We start from the raw sequence: 15,908 nt of genomic DNA, 5'->3' as shown, positions 1-15,908 counted from the left end.
TAAATCAATTTAATCTTATCAACTTTTTATCTTGTATACAACTTTATCAAGTTATATGACAAGTTGATAAATATCAACTTGACCTTATCATCATGTACAATTTGTTTCTAACACATGATTAGCTAATAACTTATTCTTTAACTAAGACAATAATTTTAACTAGGCTTGCTTATCTAATTTTGACTAAGTCAAAAATTACAACTTAACCAGCTTAATTATTCAAGTCGTCGTCTTATCAACTTGCATGTTTTTGACAATTATAGTTAACCAAGTTAAAGCTTTCATATGTCATCACTCGTTACTACTTTAGTACATGCCACGATTTCTTACTTTAAATTCAAAAGAAGAATTTTGCTTCTTTTCACAATCTCCAACTCAATTATTCTTTTGGTGTATTTACAATACTCATATTTATAATAAGAAAAGAGAAGATCTATACCAACTAAATTTATCTATATTGATTGGTTTTGTAATGATATCTGCAAGATTGTCTTTAGTGTGAATTTTCTGTATATCCATTTTACTTTTCTCTACTACTTCATGAACAAAATGATATTAAATACCTATGTGCTTTGATGTTGAATGAAAGGCTGAATTCCTTGCAATGTACAACAAACTTTAATTGTCACATAATATTAGAATATTTTCTTAATTCTGTCTGAGTTCCTCTATTAATCTTTGCAACTAAATTGCTTTTTTAGAAGACTACGTAGCTGTCATATATTACACTTCTATAGTTGATAACGCTACAACATCCTGTAATTTTAATAATCAATTTATTGTACTTCCTACAAGTGTAATCATATAGTCTGTAGTAGACTTTTTTGTTCAAAGTCTCCTGCAAAATTTAAGTCAACATTAGCTTTAATAGTAAATTCATATCCTCCAAAATATAAAGTAGCATCGGTGGTTTCTTTGGTATATCTTAATATCCTCTTCACAGCACTTCAATGCTCTTTTCTTGGATTTGCCATGAATTTGTTGACCAATCTGACTGATTGAGCGATATATGATTTAGTACTAATTAAACCATGGTGTACATAGGGCTTTCCAATGCAGATGCATATGGTAAGAGACATTTATATCCTCTCTGCTTTCTTGCTATGACACATCTTAGAGAATAATTAAAATAGGAAGTGAAATAGATATTAACTTTTGCTCTTGCATGTTGAAGTTCCACAAGACCTTCCTCAAATAATCGGATTAGAGTAGAGTGATTATCTAATTTTGTAACTTTATTATATTATATTTCTTTAGTAAAATATCTTGTGTTCTTTTTGAGTCAATTGTATAAATTTTATATTTATGCTTGCTCGCTCTGTTTTCTACAGTAGTATCAGAGTTATAATTTGAGTTTTAGGCGAAACCTGTTTTAAGGATGTCGTCTATAAAATTAAAGATTCAACAGTTTGGTGGCCACCTCAATTTTGGAATATGAAAATTTTGTATAATGGCAATGCTTATACAGTAAGGTGTAGCAAGGTGTTAGAGAAACACTTAATATTTAGTAAATATTGTTGAAGATAGTGAACATATTCTCTAAATATTAATTATACTGGTTAATTATTCATGGAGACTTGGATTTGATGTTCTATATTTTATGTACTAATATTTTATTTTAGATGGAGTTTTTAAAAGCAATCATCAAAATTAATTTTGAGGTGGAGATTGTGAGAAAGCAAAATCACTTTTGATGTTTAAGCAACACTTGGATTAGAAAAAACATGAATTTTCAAGAAATGATCAATTTCATTGTGATAAATTAGAAATCAATTTTGGGTTGTACTTAAAAATTATAATGTAAGTTGATAAACATAAATATTACTAGAAAGTGTATTAGTTACAAAGTTTGACCATATTTAAAGGTCAAAAGCTAATTACTTGGTCAAAGATTTCAGTTCGAAGTTATCAACTTACAATTCATAAATATGAAGTTGATAATATCTGTTAGAAACAAGAGAGAGATCTGAGAAAAGTGTTTTGTGTATTATTCAGGTTGTTCAAGAATACAATATACAAGGGGTATATATAGGTGCCAAAAGAATCAAAGTAATAAAGGCATAGAATCCTACAATTAATACACAGATATGCTATATAAATATAAACGATACTAACTGATCTAAAATGATTCTAATGATTCTCTAATGATTCTCTAACATCCCCCTCAAACTCAAGTGGGAGCTAAGGATACCAACTTGAGTTTGGATAACAAAGTCCGGAAACGAGTCGGGAGATGAGCTTTCGTGAAGATATCAGCAATCTGATCCAGTGTTCTAACAGCAATGAGACGAATAGCATCGATAAGGATACGTTGCCTAACAAAGTGACAATCAATCTCAATGTGTTTGGTGCGTTCATGAAAGACATCATTATGGGCAATCTGAATAGCACTGCGGTTGTCACAAAAAACATTAGTAGGAGACGACTGAGGAGCACACAAATCCTTCTTCTAGTCTAGTCTCTTATTTCTAACATGGTATCAGAGTCATGATATCCTCCTTGAAGAGAATAGGTTATTTTTCTTGCGGTGAAATCACCGTAGTTTTTGCATTTTTTTATGCCATTCTTTTTTCCCTTTTGTCACTCATTTGATACTTTTTCACCTCACCGACTAGCCTATTTTCTCTGTCTTGCATTTTTTTTTCGATTCGAATTATCAAATACCATTGTCATCCGCTGATTACCTATTCTCATGAAGAAATCATATAGTTTTCGCTCTCTTTCGGCAGTTCCATCTGCGTTCTCTCGTGGCAGTTTCATCTGCGTTCTCTTGTGACAGTTCTGTTTGTGTTCTCTCGTGACAGTTTTGTCTGCGTTTTCTCGTGACAGTTCCACATGAAAGTTATTATATTTGCAATTTAATTCACTATTTATGAATTATTACAAATAGGTGGCTTGGTTATCTTAGTTCATTATGATAGAAGTAACAATATAGTGAGTGTTAAAAAAAATTGAAAGATTGTTGTGTTCTTTACATTTGTTTTGTATACCAAGTTATTAGTTATTCTTTTGATTAGAGAAAATTTTCTTTTCACTTTTGGTATCTTATTTTTATATTTCGCTTGAGTGTTTACACCATTTCATTAGATAAGTTGGGTGTAATTGGAATTTTGTTTTAAGTGGTATATCTTTTTGTCAGAAATTTGGTTTGGGTAGAGTGATTATCCATTTAGGATCTCTTTGAAAGGAATTTGGTTACAGTGGAGTAGCTTCATTAAGTACCACTTTGTATCTCGTTAGAGATTTTACTAGGGTTGAGTGATTACCCAATTTTATAACTTAGTTATATTATATCTTGTTAGTAAAATATTTAGTGTTTTCTTTATGTTAATTGTGTAAAATTTTTTTGATACATCACATCTCTCCAAGAGCCAAAGAGAGTAAGAGATCAATAGAGACAACAAGACATTACAAACAACTGCTATTCTAACACAGTAAATAAAAACCTCTAAGAAAAACTAAATCAACAATAAACTTAATGTAACCATCACATACTATATCTACTCAAAACAAACAAAACTAAAACAATCTCTAGAGGAGCATGCAACTAAGCCAGAGCAAACAAACAAAGGACAACATCACCTAAACATCATTCTTAGATCGCTAGTACTATTACACTCCACAACCACCTATATTTCTTAGATCTTTCTCTTTTTTCTACACTTTTTTTCACTAAACAATATCACCTTTGATCTCTTGCAAATGGATCTTCTTGCCTTTGAAAATTTTTGAGTTCCTTGAGTCCCAAATACACCAAACAGTGGTGAAGAATGTGTCTATCCACTCCTCTTTTTCCTTCTTTCGAACTGGTGCCTTACACCAAGCCTCAAAGTAATCCAAAAAGTATCCTGGCCTCGACCATAATAGGTTCTTTCTGTTTAATATATCACAAGAATTCACTTAAGGTCAAATTTAATAGCAAGAGTAAAAATTCTATCATTATTAATTAGATAAGGTTAGGTATAAAACAAAAATTGTTAACAATGTATGTGTTATTGAAAGGCACAAATCACCCAATCTGGGTCTTACAATGGTCCAACTATATGCGGCTGATCCACGAGCTAATATTTTGGGGTATTTGAATCATGATTCTCAGGACCAACTTGAAGATCTCCCCAAAGGGAGAAAGATTTGATCTCTATCAAGGAGTAGATCCTTTTCGATTGGCCGACGTCTTCACTACTTAAGAGGTGGCACCACAACTTCCCCAGGTCTGATACACTCTACTCTAATACTTGTACCTTCTTATCTCTTCTGATTTGAGCGTCGAAGTATCTTTGTAAATGCCATTCCCACCTTTTCATGCTAAAGAGCCCACGGTTTGCAACTGTAGCTTGCCTCCGTACTTCACATCTAACCACCCAAGTACTTACTATATATACAGTATGCAATCGCCTCCGTACTTCACATCTAACCACCCAAGTACTTACTATATATACAGTATGTAATATAAATGACTTTTTTTGTATGTTATTTAAAAATAATAGTTTAATGAAACCTTTTATATGTGAAAAAATGACTAATAATTTTATTTTTTATTTTATTACTCAATCCATCAATATAGTTGTTTTTTTTTGTTGTAGTTGATAATTTTTTTTTATGTTTTAAATCTTTGTGTTATTTTTTAATAGAATTTAAAAATAAAATAGAGACAAGAAAGAAACATAGAAGGAATTATTATTTTGAAGTTATGTTGTGATATATTTAAAATGATATTTTGAGGTTAGTAGGAATTAAATTTTTTTATGTTTATTAATGCCATTCTATTTGTGTGAGGGGCTATAAGAATCTTCTTGTTGTTGCTTCTACATATCTCAAAATGAATTTTGATAATTAATAAACTCGAATATAATTTAATAATTTTACTAATGTATTATCTAATGTTTGTTCAAATATGAAATGTACTAAGGATTCTTAATCAGTATAAATAAATTAGGTGTCTTCTTAATCTGAGAAATCTAAATACTAAAGTATATAAGCGCAAAAGCTAAATTAAGTAAACAAGACCACCTCAGAATCACTCAAGCTAACTACCTCAGAAGCAACATAGCACACCTCAAAAATACAGATATCTCATTTCTAGATTTGAAACTATTGAAGGCGCAAAATTATTTACCTCAAAAAATCATTCTCAAAAACCTACATTTTAGCTCCAACGTTTAAATTTTAAGCGTGCTTAACAAGTCAAACCATTTAGAGAAGTTTTCTCTCTCATCTGTACAAAGTATACTGCGAAGGTTTTTCATATATGATAAAAGACGCTGAGAGAAGTAAAACATTTTGAGCTTTACCATATTTTCGAGAAATAATGAGACAAAAATAAAATTTTTTTTTAACATATCTTTAATACTCTCTCCTTATATATAAGAGAAAAAAAACTCTAGAAGATTGAATTGCTGTCGAAATGAACAAGCTAAGTGCTAAAGATCATTATTTTTTAAGTTTTGTATTGTTATCTTCTTCATTCTTTTATTATGGAAGAATTTTTTTTTCAAATTGTAATTTAGGCAAATTATTTTTCTTATCTTAGACCAGATTACATTCTTGTAATTCTAAGACTAAACTATGTTCATCTTATAAATTTTTTTAACAAGTTCAGCATATCAAGAGAGGTTCTCAAACTAAGATGTCAAGTTTGTGAATTTTCTTAACATACTAATTATCATTGTGAATCTTTGAATTTAATAGTTTCTCTTGTAACTTAATTTAGTAATGGTCTCTAATTTTAAAAATATTTAAGAAAATAATATCTAATGTTTTTAAATTAGATTGCCATCAACCTGCACAAGTGGTTTAAAATATCTGAATGCTCTAATATAAAGATATAAACTCCAAAATTCCCAGCATCTTATCATCCATTGCTATATGTGCAACATACCGGCAAAGTTTAATAAAAAGCTTTCTGTCCATCAAAAATCTTTTTCAATGAACTTTTTCTTTTTGCCAATTACACTTGACAGTAATTAATAGGAGTTCTCAAACTTATTCTCTCTATTCACGTCTGAATTCAAACTTAGAATTATTTTGGAAAATTCTAATAACCATGGTAAAAATATATACTCCTATCATTGTATCTCATTGTATCTATTTATCTCCTAATAACTTAAATAAGTCACTCACAACTTTTGTTATACTTTTTGCACTTGACAAAGAATATCATAGGTTCAAATTCACACTCCGTGCAATTGACCTCTTTAAAAATAATGTAATTCCTAATTGATGTGACCACTAATTGTTTGGTTGTACTTAAAATAGCCATTGAGAAAGTCTTATGTGATCTAGGTGTAAGCATTAATTTAATACCCTTGTCTGTGATGAAAAATAGTTAAAAGAAGTTGAGTGATTTATTTAGTCAGACAAGCAAACAAGAGTGTTTTTGAGTTTAAATCGAATTAAACAGTAATTCAGATGATTTAAGAAAATAAACACTAAATTGATTGTGAAAATTATATGGAAAAATAGTTAAGGCTTTGGAGATGTTCAAATTTTAGGATTCACAATTCTTATTAACTACTTTGATTATGCACAGATTCAATTCATAGCAAACTTTAAGTGATTAGACTGTAATTTCTTGGTAATTTAATCCTCCTCTAACTCAATTAAACGCCAATTCCTTGGTCACTTAATCAAATTAGAGGGTTTAGGTTCAAATCCTAGTTTATAAGCTACACAAAACCCTAAAAATCTAAAGATGATATGATTATATGTCACATATCACATTAAGTTAAGATAGTTAGAGATTTATGAGAATTCAGTTTCAAGCAGTTATTCAGATAACTTTTCCAAAATTCAACAAGAATTCAAGTTAGAAAAGAGTTATTTTCCAATATACTCTAATTCGTAGGATGAAGAACGAAACTGATTCTTGAATATAAATCAATCCATAAATCAGAAGTAGAAAACAATAGTCATTAATCCATCCAAATAAACAGAGCTCCTAACCTTAACAATGGTGGTTTAGTTGCTCATAGTGTGGAAAACTCTAACAGAAAAAAGTGTAAAGTGCGGAAGAGGAGAAGAAGTCCTTCTAGGTCAGAATATCTTCTCCTTTTATATCTAATCCTAATTAATGTAAAGTATAATTTCTAAAATCTAAAAATATCTTTTCTTAATTCAAAACTAAATAAAAGATTAAATTAAATCCTAAAGATTTGGTGCAGATTCATGTGGAAGCCTTTCTTTTCAGCATACTGGCGCCAAACTTGAGATTAGTGGCGTTTGGCGCCATGTATGCAGTAGGTACATACGCGTTCCCAAGTTCCTAGTGCCAAACTTCAGGTTGTGGCATTTGGCGCCAGCATAGCAGTAGTGAGTGTGAAGTATTTGTGTTCTGGCACCAAACTTCAGGTTGGTGGCGTTTGGCGCCGTGTTGCCAGAGAAAAAGTATAGTTGGAAAGCTCTGAAAGTTGGATTTCTAATGTCGGTAAAACTGCATCAATTAGACCTCTATAGCTCAAGTTACGCTCGTTGGAGTGTGAGGAGATCAGGGTTGACAGCATCCACTTTTTTCCTTTTCTTCTACACGAACTCTGTCAAACTGACCTGAATGCTACCTGTAATAAATCAAATTGCAAAACAACTCAAAATATCATTCATGATAGCTTAAAACACCTAAATCTTGATTTAATTCAACAATTTCACATGCAAATTCACTAAAAAAAGATAAAGAAAATGCTCATACATCAACCCCAACTAAGTTTATTAAATTTTCTCACCACAACCTAACAAATTAAAAGAATTTAATGAATTTTTTTTTGAAAAAATAATTCTCTCATATTTATCTATATTCAATTTTTTTTTTAAAAATGCATGACTCATAAAGTTACTAACAAATTCTACTTTGAAAATCAAAAAGAGAAAAAAGAATTATACCTTCTTGTGATTATCACTATAAGTTGTAATAACCCAATTTATAATTTCATCTATTTTATCTATTATTTTATTTTGGGTCAAGGACTCATTAAAGGAGAGTGTTATGGTGATGAAGATTCTTTCTACACATATAGATGCCATTTGTCGAGATATGAGAGTGATATGATGTTATGTATGAAATGAGAGACAATCACTAAAAATGCGGGACCCAATGCAATCTAAAATAGCAGTGTTGTAGGTAATGATGTCGCTTTGCTGTAGTGCTAAAAAGACATTATCAGTTGATAGTTAGTAGAATAATTAAAGAGAGATTATGATTTGTTAAATTTTTGGAAGAGGACTCACTAATGTTTTTTTAGGGTGTGTTTGTGAAACACGTTGCAGAGAGGATAAAAGTGCGTTTAAGTGCTTTGAACGATGTTCTTTGATGTTTGGTAACTTTTCTTCTCTGAACGCCAACGTGATTTTACATCCTAAAAGTTCGTTCACTAGAAGTAAGAAATTATAATTTCTGCGTTTACTCAATTTGTTGCTAGTTATTATTGGTTTTTTCCATAATTTTTTCTAAATAAAAAATACTGAGAGTATTAAAACAATTATTCTAATTTTTGTGCACTGTTTACTATTTTAATTTTTTATAATATGTATTATTGTTCCTATTAAAAATGATAAATTAAATAAAAAATAATTATAAATAATAATAAAAATATAACTAGTAAAAAATTAGAACATAAAATAATAATAAAAATAAGATTATTAAGAATACTTAAAAAGAATACTAAAATATGTTATTTTATATATTATTTTTAATTAAATAAATATTAATTTTACTATAAAAAATACTTAAAAAATTGTCAATTTTTATATGTTATTTTTAGTTTTATAAATAAATATTAAGTTTTATTATAATAATAAAAAAATTATAATATACTAAAATAGAGTATTATAAAAAAATACTATATAAAAATACTAAAAAAAATATAAAAAAAGATTAAATATACTTAAAAAAATAATATTATAATTTAATAGTATATTTTTTAATAATTAATTATTTATTTATTTAGAAGTGATTTTAACTAATATTATCCAAACAATATTTATTTTATCAAAATCAATTTTAATAAAAATTGCCAAACATAAATCATGTTGGCACAAATTCACTTCTACCCAAAATTAATTCTACAAAATCACTTTCATTCAAACTTCAATTTGACCAACGTGAATCCAAACACACACTTAGAATGTTATTATGTTTTAGGTCTAGACTTTTATTACAATAAACACAAGTAGTCGTTTAGCCTATAAAAAAAAATTAGAAAAAGTCATCTAACAAAAACCAAAGTTAGGAGTAGTCTCTCTAACAATATGATGGTCATGATAATTTTATTCAAATTTCACGTTAAATTCAACTCAATTCTAAACAAAATATTTGGATTTTCTATTTCAAAAACCAAAATTTCAAATCCAAAATTATTATTTTGCAATCTGGCACAAATAATAATGATAATCGTAATCATAATTTATACTAGTAACGATAATGATAAATTTTATCATTGAATTAGTAGTTTATTGTCCTATTTTGCACCTTTCTTAATTTTACATAACCTAAAATATATTGAAACAAATCCATAATATCTCCCAAAAAAATGATTATTCATACCTATCATTAAATATAACCAATATAATCCCAATTATCTAATCCAATTAAAATTTAATCATATTGACTAAAAAAAAAGTTTACACCATAAACCATCAACATATCCTTAACAAATATGCAATCAAATACAAAGCAAAATCCTAACAACACAATCTCAATTTTTAACCACAAAAACGTATCTCATCAAGTCAATCTTACTTCTCTTCTATTAGAAAAACCATCATCAGATACTACAAAATATTATCAAATGCCTTCAACTAATAATTTTGCAAGTTCATGGCAACAAAGAAAACTCTTGCTTAAACAACTATTAGTACAATTTCATCACTAAATTCTCCGAAAATCCTTGCAACATATTACATGAACATGAGGCTATTTCATTTTTATTTTAGAAACCAATCACGTATGCTACTAACAATTTCAATTCATTAAAACTAATGTCGTCACAACTTCTTCATCCCCCATAATGTCGTATTACCAACATTAGAAACTAATGCAGAAAGAAATGTATGAACAATTTTTATGATCCAACATTTTTACATCTAATTATAATCCAACTTAAAAGTAAAAAAATGTAAATAATATATTCCATTGTCTTAGCTGTATAATTACCACTTACGAATAAATTTCACATTATTTTTATTTGTCTTTTATGCATAATTTTTCTTGTCTAAAGAATTGTTAACCACTTGCCTTTAATGTATTTGCATTTCTCATCATTTTACTTGTTTTCAGGGGATGTTGGATCGATTACTAATTGAATTCAGAAACAATATAATCGGGTTGGATCAATTTTAAATGGATGATCGAATTATTCATATTTGTGAACACCCATGTAAACAACTAAACAAGTAAGATGATGAGAAATGCAAATACATTAAGGACAAGTGGTTAACAATTCTTTAGACAAGAAAAATTATGCATAAAAGAGAAATAAAATTAATGTGAAATTTATTCGTTAGTGGTAATTATACAGCTGAGACAATAAAATATATAATTAACATTTTTTTTTACTTTTAAGTTGGGTTATAATTAGATGTAGAAATGTTAGATCGTAAAATTATTCGTAAATTTATTTCCGCATTAGTTCCTAATGTTGGTAATAAGATGTCACGGAGGATGAAGAAGTCGTGACGACATTAGTTCTATGAATTGAAATTGTTAGTAACATATGTGGTTGGTTTTTAAAATAAAGATAAAATAACCCCACGTTCATGTAATATGTTACAAGGGTTTTTAGAAAATTTAATGACGAAATTGTACCTGTAGTTGTTTAAGTAAGGATTTCCTTTGTTGCCATGAATTTGTAAAATCATCAGGCATTTGATAATATTTGTAGTGTTCGATGATAATTTTTCTAATAAAAGAGAAGTAAGGCTGACTTGATGAGGTATATTTTTGTAGTTGAAAATTGAGATTGTGTTGTTAGAATTTTGCTTTTTATTTGATTTTGTATTTCTTAATGATATATAGATGGTTTATGGTGTAAATTTTTTTAGTCGATATGATTAAATTTTAATTAGATTAGTTAATTGGGATAAACGTTATATTTGTCATATTTAATGATAGACATGAATAATATTTTTTTTGGGGAGATATTATGGATTTGTTCAAATTATTTTAGATTATGTGAAATTGAGAAAGGTCTAAAATAGGACAATAAACTACTATTATTTGTGGCAGAATGCAAAATTATTAAATTTAAAATTTTGGTTTTTGAAATAGAAAATCTAAATATGTTGCTTATAATTGAATTGAATCTAACGTAAAATTTGAATAAAATGATCATGATCCTGAAATTATTGGAGAGACTATTCCTAATTTTTATTTTTGTTAGATGACATTCTCTAACTTTTTTTTATAGACTAAAACTAAACCACTGTTTCTGTTTATTGTAATAAAGTCTAGGCCCAAAACATAATAACATTCTAAAAAAGTATTAGTTAATCTTTTTCCAAAAAATACCAAATTATAATCCTTTGTAATTATTCTACTAACTATCTATTGATAATATCTTTTACCACTAAAGTAAAGTAGGGTTGACAAAGTGGGTCGGCCCGTCCCAATCTGTCCCGCTCCGCTTAGGCCCTCCCTATAAACGGGGCGGACCGACCCGCCCCGCCAACTAAAATGGATTTAAAATACTAGCTCGTCCCATTTTATGGTGGATTGGCGGGTTGGCGGGCTAGTCCGCTTGACTCTTTTTTTTTTTAAATAAAATTCATTAAAATTAACCAAAAAGTAATAATTAAAAAATCAAATACAAATAAAAAATAGTCAAATTATAATATAATTTGTTTACTATTTTTTTTAAAAATTTTTAACTTCAATAAAATTGTTCAAAATAATATTTGTCAATAGAATCATCTTTATTTTAAAAAATAAGTCACATAATTTCAGCATATATACGAAATTGTAAAATAAAATAAATAAAAGTAATAACTAAAAGAAGAATAAAAACAAAAAAAAAAGTGTTTAAAAATTCCATAATTATTAATTTTATAACAGTAATCACTCTTTTATTTAATAAAAAAAAATATTCAGCCCGACGGACTGGCCCGTTCCACCCCGCCAAAACTCGCCAATTTGACGATACGGATTTAGCGAATTTTTTTAATTTGGCGGACTTCAAATCCTAACCCGACCCGCATTTTTTAGCGAGTTTAACAGATTAGCCCGACATACTCGATCCATTTTGCCACCTCTAAAGTAGAGTAAAGTGATACCATTATGTGTGACCATGCTTTTTTAAATTACATTGAGTCCCACAATTTTAGTAATTGTCTCCCGTCAGTCACGTTTCATACATAACATTATATCTTGACAAATGACATCTACATATATACAAAGAATACACGTTTTATACTATAGCACTCGTTTATGTTAAATATGTAATCGGGTAGTGATTTTCAAGTGGTTGTGTATTTACGTGTGAACAAGTTTATAAAAAAGTGAAAAATCAAGTACATTTAATTTTATATAAAATTAATAATTAAAAATGGTTAAATAAAATTTAATCAATTAAATTATTTAACAATTCAATTATCATCTTCATTCCATATAAAGCACCTGAATTTTTACCTTATAAAAATTAATTCTGTAAAAAAAAAGATTTTAAAAAGTAACAAAAATCTAGACATGTAAACGCAACAGCAAATTTCCGAGAGTTGGGAGGCGGCTGTTATTCAGAATTCAGATGGAATCAACAATGTTGTATGCAACAAGGTTTAGGTATTCTGTTCGTCAAATCCCTAATTTTGTTCCACTCTCTACTCTCCTTCCTTCCTGTTCCTGTTCCTGTTCATGGACAAGCCTTCAGTTTCATTCTGAGCCTCCATCCCTTCGTGAAGTTGACGATGCCGTTGATTCCTTTACTCGCATGCTCTGTATGCGTCGCCCTCCATCCATCATCCAATTCACCAAGATTTTGGGATCTCTTGCCAAGACCAACCATTTCCCCACCGCCATTTCCCTTTTTCAGCAATTGCAAGCCAGGGGAATCGCTCCCAATTTATTTACTTTGAATATCCTAATCAATTGTTGCTGCGGCATGGGTCGGATCACTCTCGCTCTCTCTGTGTTGGCCAAGATTTTCAGGATGGATTATCAACCTGATATCATAACATTGAATACACTCATTAAAGGTCTCTGTTTCGGTGGTAAGGTTGAAAAAGCACTACACTTTCATGATACAATGCTGGCTCAAGGATTTCAGTTTAATGAAGTCACTTATGGGACGTTGATCAATGGACTCTGTAAGACTGGACAAACATCAGCTGCTATTCAAGTGTTGAGAAATATCCCACGGCATGGGATTGTTCCTAATGTCATCATGTACAGCGCAATTATTGATAGCTTGTGCAAGGATACACTTGTAAGTGATGCTTTCCATTTATTCTCTGAAATGCTTGCTAAGGGAATTTCTCCCAATGTTATCACTTACACTACTCTGATTTATGGATTGTGCCTTGCGGGTCAACTTAAGGAAGCCATTTATATACTAAATCATATGAAGCTGGAAAACACTAATCCAAATGTTTGTACCTATAGTACTTTGATTGATGGGTTTTGCAAGGAAGGAAATATCAAAGATGCTAAGAGTGTGTTGGCTGTAATGACAAAAGATTGTGTGAAACCAGAGGTGGTTACTTATAATAGCTTAATAGATGGTTATTGTTTGGTTAATGAGGTAAATAAAGCAAAATTTGTATTCAACACAATGGCAACACAATGGCCCAAAGAGGAGTGTCACTTGATGTTCAAAGTTACACTATCATGATTAATGGTCTTTGCAAAAGCAAAATGGTTGATGACGCCTTGAATCTCTTTGAAGAGATGCGTTGCAAGCACTTGGTTCCAAATACTATAACTTTTAGTATTCTTATTGATGGCTTGTGCAAATCAGGGAGAATATCTTGTGCTTCCAAGCTTCTTGTTGAGATGCATGATAAAGGTCAACTTGCTGATATAATCACATACACTTCCTTTCTTGATGCTTTATGCAAAAACCATCATGTTGACAAAGCACTTGTTTTATTCAACATGATTAAAGATCAAGGCATTTGCCCAGATATATGTATGTACAACATACTTATAGATGGTCTTTGCAAAAGTGGAAGATTAGAAAATGCAAGAGACATTTTTCAAGATCTTTCTATTGAAGGCTATCGTCCAGACGTGAGGACATACACTATTATGATCAATGGGCTTTGTAAAGAGGGCCTGCTTCATGAAGCATTGGCTTTCTTGTCAAAAATTGAAGACAATGGTTGCTTACCAAATGCTGTGACTTATGAAATAATCATTCGTGCTATGTTTGAAAAAGGTGAAAATGATAACGCAGAGAAACTTCTTCGTGAAATGATATCTAGAGGCCTATTGCAAGGATAAAAGTAGGTGAGATTGTTCTTGTTAGACATCATAAAATGTTGTTTGTATCTCTTTCTTTTTAACTTGTGTTTTGTTACCTTCTTCCTAATCATTATCCATTCCATATTATTGATGCTTCTGTTCCTTTCTCTACATGATGGTGATTCTTTGTTGTGTTTAGCCACACTTGGATATTTTCAGTCATTGCTTATTTTATGGCTTTTTGTGTCAAGGTGGTTGTCACATGTGTCTTGTGGGGATATATTGTTATTTCCTTTTTTATTATATTTGTGCTTTGATGTTAAGTTATTCCTAACTAGGTTTGTTTTGATTTCCTCGTTCAAAGGGAATCACTTGTTAAGTTTCTCTACACTCTTGTTATTGTCTTTCATTCTTTTCATTTTCCCATGCAGCAATATACTTGCTGATGTAGCCATCTAATGTATTTTGGATCATGTTTCCAAAATTATTTTTCAGACATCTTCTCATTTTCTGTGTTCATGCAATTGCCTTGCCCTATAAGGCTGTACCTGAGGCATATTGTACAAATGCGATTAACTTTGACAAACAAGATCATTGATTTTCTTCTCATAATAGAATAAATAAATGTTTGAAGGGGAGCCTTGTTGTAACGGTTGAGTTGTCTCCATGTGACCTCAAGGTCACGGGTTCAAGCGATGTAATTATCAGGTTATAGAATAAATGAATGTTTCTTTTGATTCAAGGTCCAAATATCCATGGCTAACAAAAATCAAGCTTTGATTGAACTACTACTTGGCATATATGAGACAGTTTGCTTCCTAATATTTAAGGTATGTGTCCACTTTATATGAAGCTTCATCCAACTTTTTCACATTCCGGTTATTCTATATTTATTATTTTATTTTGTTCTGATAACTGCATCTTATCATTTATAGATAGAAATGCGGAATTAGAGACAAGAACCTGAAATGCATGTTTATCTGAATTCTAGTTTTTTTTTTCTCTCAAGTATTTTGTAGTTTCCTGTTAGATTCTGACATTTCAATTTGCTAATTGGACTTTCCAAAACTATGTAGTCATTCAAATAAATTGTAAGAATATTTGGCTGTACCGTTAAACTGCTCGAGTATTAGATGCCAGTGAGTGTAGAATAATCATGTTCCTCTTTTCTTTCTTTTAAATTGTTGCTGTCATTTATGAAAAGTTTGTTATTTTCAAAACAATAGGTGATCATTCTTCTTTCTTTTAAATTGTTGCTGTCATTTACGAAAAGTTTGTTATGGGCTTAACAGCAACATAATCATTTTGTCCCACTAGTAGCTAAATACAAGTTACTTTGGGTGGATTATTTTATTTTATTTAGTATTAGTAGCATATTCATAGTGTATTTTAGTGTAAAAATATCAAATAGAATTTTTAATTTAGTTTAAAAAGAGAAAAAGTTTAAATTTGTTATTACTCAAAATTTTTTTACTATATATCAAATAATATGTTTATTAGTTTTTATTTCATTGTGAAAATTATCTAG

At 29.7% G+C, this 15,908-nt stretch overlaps 1 pseudogene; it reads left to right on the top strand.

The window, feature by feature from the left end:
* Positions 1-12,664: 12,664 nt before the first annotated feature.
* LOC107643823 (uncharacterized) lies at positions 12,665-14,531 on the top strand (annotated as a pseudogene).
* The last annotated feature ends 1,377 nt before the right edge of the window (positions 14,532-15,908 follow it).

Source organism: Arachis ipaensis, chromosome B5, assembly GCF_059453495.1.
Source record: "Arachis ipaensis isolate K30076 ecotype BB chromosome B5, ASM5945349v1, whole genome shotgun sequence".
NCBI classification, from domain to species: Eukaryota; Viridiplantae; Streptophyta; class Magnoliopsida; order Fabales; family Fabaceae; genus Arachis; species Arachis ipaensis.
Note: the sequence above shows the minus strand (reverse complement) of the source record. Positions and strands in the feature narration are given on the sequence as shown.